The sequence below is a fragment of the Mobula birostris genome, chromosome 8, assembly GCF_030028105.1.
Source record: "Mobula birostris isolate sMobBir1 chromosome 8, sMobBir1.hap1, whole genome shotgun sequence".
Taxonomy (NCBI): Eukaryota; Metazoa; Chordata; class Chondrichthyes; order Myliobatiformes; family Myliobatidae; genus Mobula; species Mobula birostris.
The window spans coordinates 136,291,186-136,305,077 of record NC_092377.1 but is presented as its reverse complement, the minus strand read 5'-3'; the positions used below and the strand labels follow the sequence as shown (position 1 = coordinate 136,305,077).

The following is a 13,892-nucleotide window of genomic DNA, read 5'->3' as shown; positions in this document are numbered from 1 at the left end:
TTAGTGTTCGAGGGAATGTGGGTGACATTGTACACAAATTGATGAGAGTTAATATGCAGTTTCAGCAAGCAAATGATAGGTTAGCTGTTTTTCTATGAAGCTTTAATTACAAGAGTAGCAATATCTTGTACCAGTTTATGTACAGTAAATCCGGGTGAGACAGTATCTGGTATATTATGTACAGGCCTGGTCTCTCCATCAAAGGAAGGATGTATTTGCCCTGGAAGATGTCCAGTGAAGTTCACCAAATTGATTCCATGAAAAACAGGCTTTTTCACAGAGATCAGAGAATTCATCTGTACTTTCTGAAACTGAAAGTAAAAACAAATCTAGATGTAGTTATTTCAAGATGTTTTATGCACTTCCTCGGTTTCAGTGTGTGGATGTGTGTGTGCGTGTGTGTGATAACGCTGGTGCTGCAAGGTGCTTGGGTATAAAATTGGGGCTAGAACTGCAATGATCCAAACTGAGCTGAGCTTAAGTGCTTATGGTCTGAGCTGACACTATCTATGGGTGCTGTAGGCTCAGACATACATTCCAAATATAGCAATGTGTGGAAGTTCTCTATCTGGATGATGTGCCAGCCGAACCTGGTCCAACCCAAGTGTTGCATGACACAGTATGGACCCAACATCAACACAAGAAAGTCTGCAGATGTTAGAGCTCCAAAGCAACGTGCACAAAATGCTGGAGGAACTCAGCAGGTCAGGCAGCATCCACGGAAGTGGATAGATAATCAACGTTTTGGGCCAAAAACCTTCTTCAGGACCGAGAAGGAAGGGGGAAGATGCCAGAATAAAAAGGTGGCCTCATCTTAGCACAAGTGGAGGCCATGGACCGACATGTGCGGATAGGAATGGGAATTGGAATTAAAATGTTTGTCCACCAGGAGGTCCCGCTTGCGGTGGATGGTGTGGAGGTGCTCAACAGAGGTGGACCCCCAATTTACGGTGGGTCCTGTCAATGTAGAGGAGGCCACACCAGGAGCACCAGATACAATAGACAACCCCAGCAGATTCGCAGGTAACGTGTTGCCTCACCTGGAGTCCTGAATGGAGGTGAGGGACAATGTATATGGGCAGGTGTAGCTTACAGGGAGATTAGTGAGGAGGGATGAATGGACAAGGGAATCGCGGAGGGAGCAACCCCTGCAGAAAGCAGAGGGGGTAGAGGTAAAGATGTGTTTAGTGGTAGGATCCCTTTTGAGGTGGTGGAAGATGCAGAAGCTGATGGGGTGGTAGGTAAGGACAAGAGGAACTCCATCACTATTAGGGCAGTAGGAAGACTGGGTAAGTGAAGATGTAAGGGAAATGGAGGAGATGTGGGTGGGGGCAGGATCAATAGTGGAGGGAGGGAAACACCGTTATTTAAAGAAGGAGGACATCTGTGATGTCCTGGAATGGAAAGCCGTGGAGGAGGCAAAGAAACTGAGAAAAGGCAATAACATTTTTACAGGAGATAGGGTGGGAAGAGGTATAGTTGAGATAACCGTGGAAATCAGTGGGTTTATAAAAGATAGCTGATAGTTTGACTCCAGAGATGGAGACAGAGAGATCGAGAAAGGGGAGGGATCTGTTACCATTCTGATTCTGCATCTTATTTAACTTAGAGGTAAAGTTGGTAAAATTGACGAGCTCAACATGGGTGCATGAAGCAGCATCAATAGTAGAGAAGAGGTGGGGAGTATAACAGGGGAAGGCTTCAAACAGGGACTGTTCTACGGAGAGGCAGTCATTGCTGGGGCCGGTGCAAACGTGAATGGCTTCCTCTCAAGTTTGGAAAAAGTGGGAGGAGCCAAAGGAAAAGTTGTTCAGGGTGAAGACCAGTTCTGCCAGATGGAGGAGGGGGTGGTGGAGGGGGATTGGTTGGTTCTTTTATCAAGAAAGAAGTGGCGAGCTTTGAAGCCTTCTTGATGGGGGATAGAAGTGTACAGGGACTGGACATACAGGGTGAAGATGAGGCAGTTAGGGCCAGGGAATTGAAAGTTACTAAAGAGATCGAGGGTATGAGAAGTGTCATGAATGTAGACGGGAAGGGACTGGATCATGGAGCTGAGGAATGGGGACACGAGTTCTGTGGGGCAGGAGCAGGCAGAGACAATAGGCCTACCCAGACAGTCAGATTTGTGGATCTTGGGTAGGAGGTAGAAGCAAGCAGTGCGGGTTAAGGGAACTATGAGCTTGGTGGCAATGGGGTTGTCCGGAGTGGATGAGGTCAGTGATGGTGTCGGAGACAGTTTTCTGATGGTGTGGAGTGTGGTCCTCTTCAAGGAGGTGTCTGAGAGTTGCCACCTGGCCACAGCAGGGTAGAGGTCAGTGTGCCACACGATAGAAGCACCTGCTTTGTCTGCGGGTTTAATGGTAAGGTTGGGAGTGGTGCAGAGAAAGTGGAAGGCAGTGCGTTCGGAGGGGATAAGGTTGGAGAAGGACAGAGGAGTGCTGAAGTCAAGATGGTTGACGCCTTGCCGGCAATTTGAGTTGAAAAGATCCAGAGCGGGCAGAGAACCAGGGCGGGGTATGCAAGAAGAGGAGGAGGAGTCATTGGTGCGGATTGTGGAATCTTTGTCAAAGAAGTGGGCTCGGAGATGGAGGCGACGGAAGAAGAGCCTGACATGGCAGTGGGCATGGAATTGCACAGAGGGAAGTAGAGTTGGTGGTGCCAGAGGGGTGAGGATGGCCGGGGCGTTCAAGGAAGGAAGGGAAGGAGGAAGACGAAGGTGCAGAGGATGCAAGGGCTGGTAGTAGGGCTTGAGAAACACATTACTGCATAGCGGTGGTGGTGAAAAGTGAGACTGGGGGTTCAGCGGCAGCAGGTGCTCTCGGAATGGGGGTGCTGCTGATCAAGGTCCAAGCTGGAGCTGGAGCTAGAGGCCGCACAATTAGCAGTCTGAAGTTGTCTGGGGTCATAGGAACTGACATTGATGGAGGTGAATTTTACATACGTGGCTAGGTCTTGAGATAGGTTATGTTCGACCTATTATTTGTTAATTTGTCTATTAGCCTATTATTTGTTAATTTGTCAGAAAGCAGCCGATGGCTATATACTGACACATCTGATCAAACCTAAGGACATCATGAACACTTGGAGACTTCTTGACCTCTCTTTGTATTGGAAAACATGTCATTGTCACTCACATAAGTCTGTAAAGCAGTGGTTCCCAAACTTTTTTGTGTTACCACCCCCTTGTCTCCCAGACTACATCCTCATGTGCACTGCACCCCCCCCACCCCTTTCTGGCCATTGCATAAAAACTAAACAGAATTTTGACTTACAATGCACAGTGAACAAAAATAGAAACTGCAAATTCAAATTAGTGACAAATAATTGCAAAATATTATTCAAATTTATTAAAAGCTACAAAATTATTTTAATTAATTACAGTAAAAACAATTTTCATCAACAATTTTAGAGCATATATTAGTAGTACAACTCATTGCTTTTTCACCTTTCAATGAGATGGATGGGCTTGGTGCAGTGATATCAGCTTCTCAACATCAGGCTGACTGTCACTCAGAGGGAGTCTCAGATCCCCACATTGCAGTCTGTTTCCTTGCTTTGAAAGAAGTTGGGCAACTGCATTGAAACCACAATCCCCTAAATGTGATGTTGGAAAGGCATTAAAGAACACCTTGACCTTTTCCCTCAGTGCAGGATAGTGTTCAGAGATTGCTTTCTGCAACCAAAAGTCTTAATATGACTTTTTGAACCTTGGCTTCAGCTTAAAGTCATTTTGTAGTGAGATCAGTTCTCCCTCCACCTTCTCCTCCTTCATGTGCCTCGCGCGTTACATGCCTGGGTGATCATGGCTTTCCACATCCAATGATCCCACGCAGCGTCAATGATATCTCACACACTTAGATCTGTTAGTTCTTTCACAGTGTCCATATATTTTCTTCTTTGCCTTCCTCTCCCGTGTTTCCCAGGCATACAGCCTTGTAATGTAAGGCATTCTATTTCTCCCTTTCTGATGACATGGCCCAGGAATTTAAGTTTCCTCTCATTTAATTTTCTCATTACAGATCTGTTTGTATGGGCACGTTGGAGTACTGTCTCATTAGTTACCCTATCTCTATATGATATTTTCAGCATTCTTCTAAGAAACCACATTTCTGTTGCTACTAAGTTTCTTTGGAATTCTGGTGTTATAGTCTCCATCCTTCCTGTTAATTCCTCATCCCAAGTGTTCAGGAATGGATTTATTACCCAGGCTGGAATTTGGATTGAGAGATGATGCTCAAATATCTCTGGCATGTCTTTATGTAGCTCACCCAGCTGGGAACAATTTACCTGCTGATCATCATCTGGCATTCCTTCTTTCTTTCCCCTCCAACTCAGAGCGGCTTGGAAATTGTACGAGGTTGCAGCAATAGGGTTAACTTGGACAGAAATGTGGAGACAACTGATTTCACTTTGATAAGCTTCACATCATTTTCTTAGAAAATGAAGATTGATTTAATTAATCTTTGCAAATAATTCTGACAAATAAGCAATGCCATGCCTAATATTCTTGAGTAATTACTAAATGAAGCATTAAAATCTTTAAAGAATTTTATTACAGTTTTGAGAGCTATCAGACTTCTGTGTATAACGGCAAGCATTCAAACTATTCATCATGCTCAATACAAAGCTCTCAAAATAGTTGAGAACCGAGAGCATGGGACTTGATTTTGTTGTGTAGCTGATCACATATGGTTTTTTTTGCTACAAGATGTTGTCTATGAACTACACAGTGAATTTTGATTTGCTTTTTAGATGGTTCAGTACAATATTGTGGGCTGAATGGCCTGTTTCTGTGCTATGCTATTCTAGGTTCTATGTTCTATGAATGGTAAATACGTTAGGTACAGCTTTTTTCAAGAAAGTATTAACCCAGTGGTGGCATCCTATTTGTTGCATAAACAAGAATATTGGTGAGCAGAATGTCCTTCCCTTTGAAAAATTTCTCAACAATCCGATATATTGACTACACCTTCACATCTGTTTCTAGTCCCTTTGCAAATAACAACTCCTGAACCATCCTTCCATCTTTTATGAAGCAAAAATAACTAAGAAGCAAAGATTCATTGCCTGGCAAAGTTGACTCATCCAACTGCAGAGCAACTTCTGTTGCCCCAAGTATTTTGCACAATATGTCTTCCACATTCTCAGACATTTCATCCATTAATTTTTGAACAGAGTTGTCTGTGAGAGGAATTGGTTTAATTATTTGGCCTGGTGACTTATGTAAAACTGTACTCAACCTCCTTCACAGCTGGAAGTATTAGTTCTTCTCCAACTGTATGGGGCTTTCCAGATTTAGCAATGAGCAATGACATGTTGTATGAAGCACGTAAACCATCACTGTTCTGTTGTGAAGTGCTGAAAATATGCTTTGGAGTGGTTTCCATTTCTGAAAGTTTTCATGAAGGATTGAAAATAAGCCAAGTTCTTGTTTGCTTTATCAGAGTGTATTCTCTTCAAATGTTGAGGAGCCTGACGGTTTTATTATCTCATTTGAAAAAACTGTATTAAAACAAGATTGTCTGCTATTGGTTGCTTGGTGCTGGTATAAATCCACATGTCAGATATTCCACACTATACTGTCCACGCTTCTTTTTCGTTTGGTCTGCTTCTGCCATTTTCGCTATGGATTAATGACCACGGTCAATCACCCATTGTGACTCTCTGTCCGAAAGTACATAAAGTGGGGCAGTGATATTTTGCTAGGGCCATGGGCTAGAGAAATGTGGTTAAGATCATCGAAAGGGCAGATTCGGAACTTTACCCCATTGAATGCCATATCCTAATTCCCAGGAATTGTGTCACTGCATGATTAGTGTATGGGAATTGTATTAGCTAACACTTTTCCCAGTAGTGAACGACAATGATGTGTGGGCTGATTTCTTCAGTCCAGGTTTCTGAAGATATGCTACGTGCAGAGTGTCACATGGCTTTTCAACAACTATAATGTCTTTCAACCAAAATCTAAGAGAACAGTGGATTAGCAAGAGATTAAGATGAGGTGATTAAGTGATCGTTGTATTCAATTGTGAGGCACTGAGGATCAAATGCTTGTAATAAGTAATTCCTCTAGCAACTGAGTACTGCCTTAACACTCCCTTTATTTTTATTACACTCATAGAGACTCCCACCACCCCTGGGGTGGGCAATATCATCCACCTTAGGAACTACTGCAGACATCCCATGCTGCAAAAACTCATTTTAGGGAGGTAGCACCCCCGCCCCCCACAACCCCATATCACACCCCCCCCCCCCCAGTTGACCTCCAAGGGTGTATGTAATACTTAGTTTAGTGATTTTGTCTAATCTGTAAACCAAGTTGGGTATATGCAGAAAATATGACATTAAAATATGTACTTATGTTTATTCTATTACAACTTTAAGCAAGTCTACAGGGAGTTTGGCCTCATCACGTAGGACATTAATAGAGTAGCTCCTTAGCAGCAAGCCAGCTAGTTTAAATAACTTTAGCTGTGCTAATGAACGAATGACACCTGTTAAACTCACCTCAACATGTCTTTTACATTTTAACCCACCATGGGCAATAGAAAAGTCACTGTTGCAAACAGTGCAGCGAGCAACACTGTCATTATTTTTGAGGTTGACTGTAAAGCCCGCCCACAGAGAAAACTGATAGGTCTACTTAGCAGGGGTCCCCAACCTTTTTTGCACCGCGGACCGGTTTAATATTGACAATATTCTTGTGGACCAGCCGACCGGGGGCGGGGGTGTTAATCACAACTGGGAAATAGGTGATAAGTCAACTATAAGTCACTTATAAGTGGCTAATACACTCAATTTCGTTTCTCTAACGAATTTAATATTAAACACACAGTGCATATTTTCTTCACGTGAATATAGTGATAAGTCAATTATAAGTCAATAGCATCATAACATTTTAAGTAACGTTTGGATATTAAACACACAGTGCGTATTTTCCTTGTATGAACATATAAAATCTTTGCAACACACCAATATCGCTGAATCAAGTGTGAGCCCTGGGCTTGTTTTCCTGCAACATGACGATGCCATCGAGGGGTGATGGGAGACAGCGATACTCGAAGGGGGTTCCTTATGTCCAGTCTATTTTGCAATTTAGTTTTCGTTGCATTCATTGCAGAAAACCCTGCTTCGCAGAGATATGTTGGAAATGGAAGCAATGTTTTCAGTGCTTTTGTTGCTGTCTCAGGATATCCAGCCTTGACTTTGAGCCAGAATGCTGGCAAAGATGTTATGTCAAACATACTTTTCAGCCCGCCATCATTTGCAAGCTCAAGGAGTTGTTCTTCCCGCGCTGACATGGATGACGCATGCGTAATGACCTCGCGTGCGTTCAAGTTCAACAGTGCGCGTGACAGGGAATGAGGAAAGGTGCAGCTGACTCATATCGTTTCATATCGCCAAATCAAGGGCAGATCGTGTCTAACAAGCCTGATAGAGTTCTTTGAAGAGGTGACCAGGCATATAGATGAGGGTGGTGCAGTGGATGTGATCTATATGGATTTTAGTAAGGCATTTGACAAGGTTCCACACGGTAGGCTTATTCAGAAAGTCAGAAGGCATGGGATCCAGGAAGTTTGGCCAGGTGGATTCAGAATTGGCTTGCCTGCAGAAGGCAGGGGGTGGTGGTGGAGGGAGTACATTCAGATTGGAGGATTGTGACTAGTGGTGTCCCACAAGGATCTGTTCTGGGACCTCTACTTTTTGTGATTTTTATTAATGACCTGGATGTGGGGGTAGGAGGGCGGGTTGGCAAGTTTGCAGACAACACAAAGGTTGGTGGTGTTGTAGATAGCGTAGAGGATTGTCGAAGATTGCAGAGAGACATTGATAGGATGCAGAAGTGGGCTGAGAAGTGGCAGATGGAGTTCAACCCGGGGAAGTGTGAGGTGGTACACTTTGGAAGGACAAACTCCAAGGCAGAGAACAAAGTAAATGGCAGGATACTTGGTAGTGTGGAGGAGCAGAGGGATCTCGGGGTACATGTCCACAGATCCCTGAAAGTTGTCTCACAGGTAGAGAGGGTAGTTAAGAAAGCTTATGGGGTGTTAGCTTTCATAAGTTGAGGGATAGAGTTTAAGAGTCGCGATGTAATGATGCAGCTCTATAAAACTCTGGTGAGGCCACACTTGGAGTACTGTGTCCAGTTCTGGTCACCTCACTATAGGAAGGATGTGGAAGCATTGGAAAGGGTACAGAGGAGATTTACCAGGATGCTGCCTGGTTTAGAGAGTATGCATTATGATCAGAGTTTAAGGGAGCTAGGGCTTTACTCTTTGGAGAGAAGGAGGATGAGAGGAGACGTGATAGAGGTGTACAAGATAATAAGAGGAATAGATAGAGTGGATAGCCAGCACCTCTTCCCCAGGGCACCACTGCTCAATACAAGAGGACATGGCTTTAAGGTAAGGGGTGGGAAGTTCAAGGGGGATATGAGAGGAAGGTTTTTTTTACTCAGAGAGTGGTTGGTGCGTGGAATGCACTACCTGAGTCAGTGGTGGAGGCAGATACACTAGTGAAATTTAAGGGACTACTAGACAGGTATATGGAGGAATTTAAGGTGGGGGGGTTATATGGGAGGCAGGGTTTGAGGGTTGGCACAACATTGTGGGCCGAAGGGCCTGTAATGTGCTGTACTATTCTATGTTCTATATTGTTTCCTCACGGCCCGGTGGTTGGGGACCACTCTTAGCACAAAGAGAGACCAATCAGGGTGCTCGCTCTCCCTCTCCCTCGCTTTCTCAAAAAAATTGATTTCCGGGATATTGTATATAATTTCCGGACGTCAGGGAGCCACTATCAATATGCGGGAGACTCCCGGAACTTCTGGGCGAGGTGGGATGTCTGCCACTGTAAAGCAAAAGCAGGTTAGGTTTGGTGTTGGAGATGCACATTTATCATCCAAGTTGCATAATTGTTCAACGGTATTTTAACCTTTGTGCCTTTCTCCTCCCAACAACAGTGGGAGCTCTGTTCCAAATGCACGGAGACTGTGAATAGGCTGGTTAATGGTGATTGACATGGCTGTTGTTAAGGTATTTATAGTAATACTATATGTAATTTTATTCCGTGGCTTTTGTGGGAAATTAGTACCCAGAATGCCTTTGGTCTTCATCTATCGTAGAGGAAGAGGTGGTCCATAGTGTTCCATTACTTAGGTGGGGTTAGAGTTCAAAAGCATGGTGGTTGAAGGAAACTACGTGTCCATGAACCTAGAGGTCTGGGATTTGAGGCTGAGGCAGCAGTGTGAAGAGGGCATGACCCAAATGGTCGGGATCTTTGTTGATAGATGCTGCCTTCCTGAGGCAATGCAACTACGGATGCTGTCAGTGGTGGGGAGGGTGGATGCAGCGATGATGATGATGAATGTGAGTGTGTAGAATGTTCATACCTTTAGGTATAACTGTGCAATTGTATTTTTTTGCAGTTTAACAATAAATTATCTGCTTGTATTTCAAGTAGCCTTCATATGCCTAACATTTCATATGCCTCTCGCAGTTACACAAAGTATAATTCTGGAAAGCTCTGGAAGCTCTCCATTCGGTGAAAAAAATGTTCTTCTCATTGGTTAACTTTTTACAGCAGTATTGACTAAATATTTTCTAATTAGATTATTATTCTATAGATTAGAATGGAATTTTCCTTATCCCTATTCATATAAAATAGCCGTTTTTGTGTAGGCACCATATTCTTATTTGTGAATCTTAGCTTTCCCTGTCACTGTCTCTTCAGTTTCCTCTATCAACTCTTAATAATATAATATGCCTTGCTCCTGACTTCTAAAAGGATCTTGAAATCTAAACACCAGAATCCAACATACCATAGATGTCAAGCACATGATCTGGCACTCATATAGAGGCATGAGTTTCCAGTGAGACATAAACTTCACAGTGGCCAACTTCCCAGTTTCCAGAAGCTCTTATTTAATTAAAATTGTATTGTAATACAGTGAGCAAACCAGGGTGAAATATAGAAGAGTACAGCACAGGAACAGGCCCTTCGGGTCACGTTGCTGAATTGAACTAATCGGACAGGTCTACTGAACTAATCCCCCTACCTACATAAGTTCATATCCCTTTATTCATGTGCCTGTCTAAGAGCCTCTTAAATGCCAGTCATGTTTGCTTGCAGACATGTCCTTTGCACAATTCTACCACCAGGGAGGAAGTATAGGAGGCTTCTTCCCCTCCACCATTAGATTTCTGAGTGGTCCATGAACACTACCTCACTATTTAGCTCTTTTTGTGCAACTTATTTATTTTTTTTTATATATATATATATATTTCTTAATGTAATTTTTTTCTTATGCATTGCAGTGTATTGCTGTTGAAAAACAACACATTTGACGTCCTCATGAGGAATTCTGCAGATGCTGGAAATTCAAGCAACACACATCAAAGTTGCTGGTGAACGCAGCAGGCCAGGCAGCATCTCTAGGAAGAGGTACAGTCGACGTTTAAGGCCGAGACCCTTCGTCAGGACTAACTGAAGGAAGAGTTAGTGAGACATTTGAAAGTGGGAGGGGGAGGGGGAGATCCAAAATGATAGGAGAAGACAGGAGGGGGAGGGATGGAGCCAAGAGCTGGACAGGTGATTGGCAAAAGGGATACGAGAGGATCATGGGACAGGAGGCCCAGGGAGAAGGAAAAGGGGGAGGGGGGGAAACCAGAGGATGGGCAAGGGGTATAGTCAGAGGGACAGAGGGGGAATGGGAATGACATGTCTATCCACGGCCTCCTCTACTGTAAAGATGAAGCCACACTCAGGTTGGAGGAACAACACCTTATATTCCCTCTGGGTAGCCTCCAACCTGATGGCATGAACATTGACTTCTCTAACTTCCGCTAATGCCCCACCTTCCCCTCGTACCCCATCCGTTATTTATATACACACATTCTTTCTCTCACTCTCCTTTTTCTCCCTCTGTCCCTCTGACTATACCCCTTGCCCATCCTCTGGTTTCTCCCCCCTACCCCTTTTCCTTCTCCCTGGGCCTCCTGTCGCATGATCCTCCCATATCCCTTTTGCCAATCACCTGTCCAGCTCTTGGCTCCATCCCTCCCCCTCCTGTCTTCTCCTATCATTTTGGATCTCCCACTCCCCCTCCCAGTTTCAAATCTCTTACTAGCTCTTCCTTCAGTTAGTCCTGACGAAGGGTCTCGGCCTGAAACGTCGACTGTACCTCTTCCTAGAGATGCTGCCTGGCCTGCTGCGTTCACCAGCAACTTTGACATTTGACGTCCCAGTAATAAATCTGATTCTGATTCACCACCGACCCTAGTAGCACATTTCAGTGTTAATAAATAAAAAAAAACTTGCCACGCTCATCTGCTTTGAACTCCCTCCCCAACTTCTACCTCACCACAAATACATGCCCTCTAGTATTAGACATTACTTAAATAGTATAAGTCACAATAATCAGTATGTTTAAAATCAAGTAAAGTAGTGCAAAAAGAGAGCAAACTAGTGAGGTAGTGTTCGTGGACTGTCCAGAAATCTGATGGCGGGGGGGGGGGGGAGTTGTTCCTAAAATATTGAGCGTGCACCTTCAGTCTTCTGTTCCTCGTTGATGGTAGTTATGAGAAGAGGGAATGTCTTCAATGGGGAGGGTCCTTCTTGATGGATGTTATCATCCTGTGCATTGCCTTTTGAAGGTGTCCTTGATGATGGAGTCGGCTGAGTTTACAACCCACGGCAGCTTTTCTCATCCTGTACACTGGCACCTCCATACCAGATTCTGCGGACGAGAAAGAGACACCCATTTGCCAGGATCAGTGAGATCTTGAACCGAGACCACAGCATTCGAAAGGCGGAGAGTGAATTGTCAAAAGATTACTGGTACCAACAACATAGGTAAAATAAAGGATGAGGTTCTGAACAGAGAATATAGGGAGCTAGGTAGGAAGTGGAAAAGCCAGACCTCGGGGGTAGCAATTACTGAGCCTGTGCCACATGGCAGCAAGGGTGAGATTAGGACGATCTGGTAGATGAGTGTGTGGGTGAGGGATTTGTGCAGAGGGCTGGGTTTCAGATTTCTGGATCATTGGGATCTCTTCTGGGGAAAATACGATGTGTACAAAAAGGATGGGTTACACTGAACTTGAGGGGCAGGTTTTCTAGATCATCGGGGAGGGTTTAAACTAATTTGGCAGGGGGATGGGAAACTGAGTGATAGGGCAGTTGGCATACAAGTAGAAGCAGTGTGTAGTGAGATTGTGAGGAAGGATAGATATGTCTCCGATGGTGGGGAAGCTAGTGCCTAGAATGGAACTGGCTGCGTCTACAACCCTCTGCAGCTTTCTCCAATCTATACCAGATAGTGTTAATGAACCAATACTGATACCAAGAAATCCTATTTAATGTTGATTATCCCTCTGCAGTATCAGTCCTGATGCAGGGTCTCATGTCCAATATCCCTTTGCCTCTACAATTATTGCTCGAGCTGCTGAGTTTCTCCATCAGTTTGTCTTCTGCACCATACGTACATAGGGAAGGATGTCTGGTTGGCACGCAAACAGAAGTGTTTCACTGTGACGATAATGAACCAATATAATATTGAACAAAACTTTTCAAACTTTCCATGTAAAAAGGATAACATTTTAAGCCTTATTGTGCCTTGTTCAATGTTTTCATGAACAATTTAAAAAGCAATCTATCTTCATTGTACAATCTATTTCCTGAAAATTCCATGATCTCCATTCAAACTGCTTTCCATGCATTTTCCTTGAGGAGGGAGGAGAAGATGGCAGCGCGACGCAGCGCACACGGCCTCCCCGGTGAAATGATATCGTATTTGTTAAATAGGGGCCGTGCACAATCCTGATTTGATGCAGACGGACGTGAGAAGCATGGAGGAACATCTGGAGAAACTTCTGAAATGCCCGGTTCGCTGCCGCTGCTACTGTGCGATAGAGGATCTCTGCAGGGGAAGGCCCCAAATCCTCGGCTTTGCCTGTTGCTTGGCGGCCGGGGCTAGGGTCGAAGCGCTTGGCAGAGATGGTGCTCGGTGCTCGGTGTCGGAGGCTTGAAGTTTTCAGATGTACTGAGAGTCGGACTGTGGTCGGGTGCTTCCAGGATGTTGCATCGGCAAGTTTGTGGCGCTGGAAGCTCATGGCAGGGAGAGTTTTCTTCTTTCTACTGTCTGCGTGAGATGTTGGGACTTTCGAGAGACTTTGAGACTTTTTTTACCGTGCCGATGGTCTGTTCTTCTATCAAGTTACGGTATTGCTTGCACTGTTGTAACTATATGTTATAATTATGTGGCTTTTGTCAGTTTTTCAGTCTTGGTCTGTCCTGTGTTTCTGTGATATCACACTGGAGGAACATTGTATCATTTCTTAATGCATGCATTACTAAATGACAATAAAAGAGGACTGCTTGTCCTCATAATCTAATTATGAGACTTTTACCTTCACCACACTTCATGCAACATACGTTTTTGTCTTGACCATTGGAGCTGAGATTCTATATTTTTCAGTTAATTCTAACAGAAAAAAAAAACAAGCCAAATTGCTACCCAGTGAACAGAATGCTTTTTCTCACAAAGCAACTGTTCACCCACTGTATACTATGGGTATGCCTAAACCAGACTGCCTTCTTAAACTCACCACCAGAGTATGCTAGTCTATTTAAAATAGTCCTGTGCCTAAACCTGAACATCACTTAATGGTGATTATAAAACTATTAACTCCAGATGGTGGCCATATTGATATGGTGTGTGATGCAGCAAAAAGTTACATCAGCAAAAGAGGCATTGTGCTAACTTGTAGTTCCATGCAGTTATTTTACAGGATAGCTGAGATACCTAAATGAATCAATGGTTAAACATTTTCTATATTTGCTTGCAAACAAAAAAGGAATGTACATGATTCATTCTGAAGGCTGCAACAAAA

The 13,892-nt window shown here is 43.9% G+C and overlaps 1 long non-coding RNA gene across 1 annotated transcript; it reads left to right on the top strand.

Annotated features, from left to right (window-relative positions):
* Positions 1 to 671: 671 nt before the first annotated feature.
* LOC140202324 (uncharacterized) lies at positions 672 to 13,314 on the top strand. The gene is made up of 3 exons (XR_011887074.1): positions 672 to 704; positions 11,655 to 11,853; positions 12,381 to 13,314. It is a non-coding gene; the product is annotated as an uncharacterized lncRNA (long non-coding RNA).
* The last annotated feature ends 578 nt before the right edge of the window (positions 13,315 to 13,892 follow it).